At 46.4% G+C, this 7711-nt stretch overlaps 1 long non-coding RNA gene across 1 annotated transcript; it reads right to left on the bottom strand.

The window, feature by feature from the left end:
- Positions 1 to 5274: 5274 nt before the first annotated feature.
- Positions 5275 to 5706, bottom strand: LOC143817939 (uncharacterized). The gene is made up of 3 exons (XR_013224217.1): positions 5623 to 5706; positions 5453 to 5496; positions 5275 to 5304 (listed from the first exon to the last, which is right to left on the bottom strand). It is a non-coding gene; the product is annotated as an uncharacterized LOC143817939 (long non-coding RNA).
- Positions 5707 to 7711: the final 2005 nt, after the last annotated feature.

The raw sequence follows: 7711 nt of genomic DNA, 5'->3' as shown, positions 1-7711 counted from the left end.
AAAATTCGCGCTTTTCTTTCCTTTACAAGAAGTCCAGGCTTGTGATTGGTTGCGTGCCGCCCATGTGGCCGGGACGCAACCAATCACAGCAAGCCGTGACGTAATTTCAGGTCCTTCAGGATTTTAAAATTACGTTCCGGCGTTGTGATTGGATGCGTCGCAGTCACATGGGCGACGCAACCAATCACAGCAAGCCGTGACGTAATTTCAGGTCCTTAAGGATTTTAAAATTACGTCCCGGCTTTGTGATTGGTTGCGTCGCAGTCACATGGGAGACGCAACCAATCACAAGCCGTGACGTCACGGGAGGCTGGACACGCGCGCATTTTAAAATGGGCGCGTGTCCAGCCTCCCGTGACGTCCCGGCTTGTGATTGGTTGCGCCGCGATCAACCAATCACAAGCCGGGAGGCTGGACACGCGCGCATTTTAAAATTTTAAAATGCGCGCGTGTCCAGCCTCCCGGCTTGTGATTGGTTGACCGCGGCGCAACCAATCACAAGCCGTGACGTCACGGGAGGCTGGACACGCGCCCATTTTAAAATGTGCGCGTGTCCAGCCTCCCGTGACGTCACGGCTTGTGATTGGTTGCGTCTCCCATGTGACTGCGACGCAACCAATCACAAAGCCGGGACGTAATTTTAAAATCCTTAAGGACCTGAAATTACGTCACGGCTTGCTGTGATTGGTTGCGTCGCCCATGTGACTGCGACGCATCCAATCACAACGCCGGAACGTAATTTTAAAATCCTGAAGGACCTGAAATTACGTCACGGCTTGCTGTGATTGGTTGCGTCCCGGCCACATGGGCGGCACGCAACCAATCACAAGCCTGGACTTCTTGTAAAGGAAAGAAAAGCGCGAATTTTAAATAAACAACGCTGCCGGTTCCCTCGGTGAGGTCCAGGCTGCGTCGGAGGGTGAGTATAGCAATATTTTTTATTTTAATTCTTTCTTTTACACATTAATATGGTTCCCAGGGCCTGAAGGAGAGTTTCCTCTCCTTCAGACCCTGGGAACCATCAGGAATACCGTCCGATACATGAGTCCCATAGACTTGTATTGGTATCGGGTATCGGATTGGATCCGATACTTTGCCGGTATCGGCCGATACTTTCCGATACCGATACTTTCAAGTATCGGACGGTATCGCTCAACACTAGTTATTATATATCATGTATATGTGTAAATTATTCATCTATCAGACTAAATCTATCTATGGGCCGTGTTGGTCCAAAGGAAGGCGAAAACCCCCTGTGAGGAATCGGCCAATTATCCTCATATTAGGGGGAAAATTCCTTCCTGACCCCAAATATGGCGATCAGAATGAATCCCAGGATCAAGGGCTCATAGCTAATGTGTATACGTAGGTTTAATGTAAAAAATATATATTATTTAAAATTATTATTATATTATTATTATATAAATGTTTATTATATAAAAATATAAAAGTAATTTCTATTTTTCGGCTAATTTATGTTTATATTTGTGTCGACTATATTATTGGAAATCCAAAATATTATATTATTATTTTGCATAAATTACATATTTTTTATTATAAACATAAGAAGCTACTTATTTATTCTATTTTACTAAACCTATCTATGGGCCATGTTGGTCCAGAGGAAGGCGAAAACCCCCTGTGAGGAATCGGCCAATTATCCTCATATCAGGGGGGAAAATTCCTTCCTGACCCCAAATAAAGTATGGCGGTCAGAATAAATCCCAGGATCAAGGGCTGATAATGAACCGATGAGATTAAAGTAAAAAAATGTGTTGTATTATTTTTTCCTACTAATCTGGTAGCATGTTTGGACTAATTTATGTCTATATTTGGTTAGGAAACATTTTTTCAACTAATAATATTTTATTTTGTATCTTTTTTATGCTCTAAAAGTGTGCACTTACTTATTAACCTATGACACTAAATGCATACCTCCCAACTTTTGAAGATGGGAAAGAGGGACAAAGTTTGCGGCGCGCTTTGCGCGCCGCGGCAAATTTTAGGCCACGCCTCTGACCACACCCATTCATAATTAGTCACACCCATATCCACATCCCAACCACACCCATTTAGCACTGCCGATCACACTGTTTCATATACAATAATTATAAACAAAAAAATATGGCCACACAGTGCCCCATACTGTATAATGGCCACACATGATGCTCCATACTGTACGATGACCACACATGACGCTCCATAATATATAATGACCACACATGACGCTCCATACTGTATAATGAACACACATGATGCTCCATACTGTATGACCGCACATGATGCTCCATAGTGTATAATGACCGCACATGATGCTCCATACTGTATGACCGCACATGATGCTCCATACTGTATAATGAACACACATGATGCTCCATACTGTATAATGACCGCACATGATGCTCCATACTGTATAATGACCCCACATGATGCTCCATACTGTATAATGGCCGCACATGATGCTCCATACTGTATAATGACCGCACATGATGCTCCATACTGTATGACCGCAAATGATGCTCCATACTGTATAATGACCGCACATGATGCTCCAGACTGTATAATGACCGCACATGATGCTCCATACTGTATAATGACCCCACATGATGCTCCATACTGTATAATGACCGCACATGATGCTCCAGACTGTATAATGACCGCACATGATGCTCCAGACTGTATAATGACCGCACATGATGCTCCAGACTGTATAATGACCGCACATGATGCTCCAGACTGTATAATGACCGCACATGATGCTCCAGACTGTATAATGACCGCACATGATGCTCCATACTGTATAATGGCCGCACATGATGCTCCATACTGTATAATGACCGCACATGATGCTCCATACTGTATAATGGCCACACATGATGCTCCATACTGTATAATGACCGCACATGATGCTCCATACTGTATAATGACCGCACATGATGCTCCATATTGTATAATGACCACACATGATGCTCCATACTGTATAATGACATACAGGCACGCAGCTCACACACAGGCACGCAGCTCACACGCACGCAGCTCACAAACACATGCAGCTTTGACACAAATGCATCACACACGCAGCCATCACACACACACGCAGCCATCACACACACACACACGCAGCCATCACACACACACACGCAGCCATCACACACACACACGCAGCCATCACACACACACACACACGCAGCCATCACACACACATGCAGCCATCACACACACACGCAGACATCACACACACACGCAGCCATCACACACACACACACACGCAGCCATCACACACACACACACGCAGCCATCACACACACGCAGCCATCACACACACGCAGCCATCACACACACACAGCCATCACACACACGCAGCCATCACACACACGCAGCCATCACACACACGCAGCCATCACACACACGCAGCCATCACACACACGCAGCCATCACACACACACAGCCATCACACACACACACAGCCATCACACACACACACACAGCCATCACACACACGCAGCCATCACACACACGCAGCCATCACACACACACAGCCATCACACACACACGCAGCCATCACACACACACGCAGCCATCACACACACACACGCAGCCATCACACACACACACACGCGCAGCCATCACACATGCAGCCATCACACACACACAGCCATCACACACACACGCAGCCATCACACACACACACGCAGCCATCACACACACACACACACACACGCAGCCATCACACACACACACACGCAGCCATCACACACACACACACACGCAGCCATCACACACACACACGCAGCCATCACACACACACACGCAGCCATCACACACACACACGCAGCCATCACACACACACACGCAGCCATCACACACACACACGCAGCCATCACACACACACACGCAGCCATCACACACATCACACACACACAATCTCCTCTGTGATGCAGGGGCGGCTGATGTCCATGTGCAGCTCTCTGCTGAAGTCTTCAGTCTCCTGCTCACAGCTCTGCACTATCCCGGCACCTCCCCCGTCTCTCCTTCTCTGCCGGGATAGCAGCTAAGAGCAGAAGCCGGAGCTCCGTGCACACACAGCCAGAGGTAGTGAATCGCTGACCTTTCTTCTTGATTGCTGCAGGCTCTCTCCTTCAGCGTGGCAGCGCCGCACAGGGGGCGGGAGGGGGGGGGGGTGTTGCGCGGGCGGTCAGGAGGCAGCTTTTATAAAAAAAAAAAAAAAACAGGCTCTCTCTACGTCCCGGAAGTGGGCGGGGCTTCACCGGCGGCCGCAAATTCGGGATTTTAAATGCCCGAAGCGGGACAGCGGGACCCCGGTGCCAAAGCGGGACTGTCCCGCTGAAATCGGGACGGTTGGGAGGTATGCTAAATGTATGTATTGGCCGTGTTGATCCAGAGGAAGGCGAAAACCCCCTGTGAGGAATCGGCCAATTATCCTCATATCAGGGGGGAAAATTCCTTCCTGACCCCAAATATGGCGATCAGAATGAATCCCAAGATCAAAGGCTGATACCTAACCTGTGTAATGTACCTAACCTGTGTAATATACCTGTCATGTAAAATAATATATATGTTTCTTTACTTGGACTAATTATTATTTATAGGAACTATTTTTTCTTTTAAAGTAAGAATATTTTATTTTATTATAACTTTTTTTGTGCTACTAGTGTGTGATTCTACTTATTAATCTATTATACTAAACCTATTTAAGGCCGTGTAGATCCAGAGGAAGGCGAAAACCCCCTATGAGGAATGGGCCAATTGTCCTCATATTAGAGGGAAAAATTCCTTCCTGACCCCAAATATGGCGATCAGATTAAATCTCAGGATCAGAAGCCGATCTATGTCCTACATCTATGTGCTGATATGTACTGTGTGCTATGTGTGTGCCTGTACTGATGATGTAGTGTGGGGACCTGCACTGACCATGTAGTGTGGGTGATGTGTGATGGGTGCGATACTTACCAGGCCTGTGCTAAGGTGAGTTCAGGGATAATGGCCGCTCCTTACATGCTGCTGCTCAGCGGCCCCAGGACTGAAAGGTGCGACTATTGTTCCTGAACTCACCAGATGGAAACTTAGCAGAGGCCGCTCCTGGGGTAGAAGATCTTCGGGCTGGAGGGATGTTAGTTGCCAGCCCAGGAGGTCAAGGGTCTGGGGCAGCAATGGCAGTGGTCCGGCATGAAGATGGTATAGAGAGAGATGATGTTGAAGGGCAGCCGAGGTGAAGTACAGCAGCAGAGATGTGAGGCACGGGTCAGGAGGCATGAAGTTCTGGGCAGTTGGCATGGGCTCATCCTGCAAGACATGAGGAAGACAGGAAATCTATCTACCGGATCTTATGTTATATTAGGGGAATGGTCTTTATAATGAACCATTCTGCTATATAACATCAGATACAATGTATTGACATAATAGGTGTCCTGTGTGTACATCGGTCACTCACCAGATGGTCGTGAATTCTTTCACAGTCCAGATCTTTTCATCCACCTAAGAAAAATAGAAACATAAAGTCACTGTCAGAAAAAGTGAAAAAAGGTAAGATCGATGGTGATGATTACCACAATGAGAGAACAGCACCTGATGAGTGTTATCCCCAGAGGAGGAGATACTTACCGGGTCCAGCTTGGTGACACGTACGTAAATCCGGCCACGGGGTGAAGGACTGTGTGCTCTGGCCACTGCAGATGGTGGTTCTCCAGAACTGGCCTGAGTGGTGTAAATGGTGGCTCTACTCTCCTTTCCTCCAGATCCTCCCAGCCGATGGTGGTAAAGAATGGATGCTCTCTGATGTTCCCGCTCACACCCAGGCGTGTCTGAGGGTCTTTGTGCAGCAGCTTCTTGATGAGATGTCTCACGTCAGCATCAAGCCAAGTGAAAAATTTTGGCTTCTCGTTGATGATGGATTTGAAAGCCATTTGCTTGACGGGGCCGTTGTAAAATGGATATCACCCTGCTGCCATCCTGGACACCACAGTCCCCAGGCTCCACCAGTCCACTGCGGCGCCATACCGTTTTCTACGATGCACCTCAGGGGCCATGTAATGGAAAGTGCCCGTCACTCCAGAGATGTTTTTGGAGGAGGAGACGCCATCTTGGGCAAGCCCAAGGTAGATGATACGGATGTGGCCATCTGCATCCAACATGATGTTATCTGGCTTTATGTCACTGCAATGAAAGAAGAAAACAAAATAAGAAATCTGTCCAGTGATACAAGAGATGGAAAATGGGTCACTACAAAATATGGCAGAATAGGCGGCAGGACACCAAGGAGGCCGGGGGCCATATCTACAGCTTGTAAAGGGGACAGAGAGAAGTTCTGCTTACCGGTGGACGATGTTGTGTCAGTGGAGGAACTGGAGGCCACTTACCATCTCTGCTGTGTAGAATCTGATGGAGAGAACAGAGTGCAGAATCAATGTCATGAAATCCTTCTCTGGCAATCCCCAAATACCATGGCACCCCACCTCCTGCTTCCAGCACCCTAAATATATGCCCTGCCAGTGCTCCCCTAGCTGCACCCCGACCTCAGGTTTTTTCCCTTTCTCTTAGTTCTCTTTTAGGTATGCTTAAAATTTTTATGCTTTCTCACCTCACATTGCCGATGTTCAGGCAGCCGCACATCCTGATCAAATCCTCCACGCTGCCACCGGACAGGTACTCCATGATGAAATATGCCCTGTGCTGAGACTGGTGTGCGGCATAGAGGTGGCACAGGAATGGGCAGTGTCTGGCCACCAAGAGTATCCGCCGCTCTCTCAAGATGGTGTCCTCGTTGTCCCTTTTGGTGATCATTTTGACGGCCACGTTGATGTTACTGCCGGGGACAGATGCCAGGGCCACCTGAAAAACACAAATGGAGAATACTTAGAAGGTGTCTGCAGGGGTGGAAGGATCTGGATTTTATAGTCCACAAGGCGCATGAGAAAACTGAGTGATCGCTCAGTCTGCTAGTGACCAGGACGATATAGAGGAGCAGATCTATCTATCAGAACAATGCACTGCCTGCTCCATGGATGGGCTATGGAGAGGTCTTAATAAATATTTGTCATTTTAATATTTAGTTCATAAAACAATAATACACATGAAAATATTTAACTTTGTAATACATTTTATCAGCCAAATCGGCTTCTTTCTCCGGCAAGACTGATTTTTTATTTTCAAAATTCTATGTTCCTGGGTAAACTCTGTATTTAGTGAAGACAAGTTGTTACATTATTGAGGGGAGATGACAGTTGGTGCTGATAATATTCTATGCAGAAGGGAGGGGAGAGGAGGAGGGAGAAGTTTTGCATTTAGCCCCTCCTCTCCACTACATAGAATATTATCAGCACCAACTGTCATCTCCTCTCAGTAATGTAACAACCTGTCTTCACTAAATACAGAGTTTACCCAGAAATTGAGAATATAGAATATGAAAAATCAGTCTTGGTGGAGAAAGAAGATTTATCTGATTAGAATTATTACAAAGCTGCTTATTTTCATGTTTGCTATTGATTTATGAAATAAAAATTAAAATGACGATGACTTTTTAAAGGGTTTTCCTCTGTTACCATATGGAAATAAACAGAGTAAGCATTAGTAGAGGCATTGAGTTGGCATTAGTATGGTCCAAATATCATTGATTATCTAGATTTAATAAAAACACAGAGACAAATGTATGTACAATATGGCAGCCTGATAGGAGAAAAAAATAATGTCCCCT

This window comes from Ranitomeya variabilis, chromosome 3 (genome assembly GCF_051348905.1).
Source record: "Ranitomeya variabilis isolate aRanVar5 chromosome 3, aRanVar5.hap1, whole genome shotgun sequence".
Taxonomy (NCBI): domain Eukaryota; kingdom Metazoa; phylum Chordata; class Amphibia; order Anura; family Dendrobatidae; genus Ranitomeya; species Ranitomeya variabilis.
Note: the sequence above shows the minus strand (reverse complement) of the source record. Positions and strands in the feature narration are given on the sequence as shown.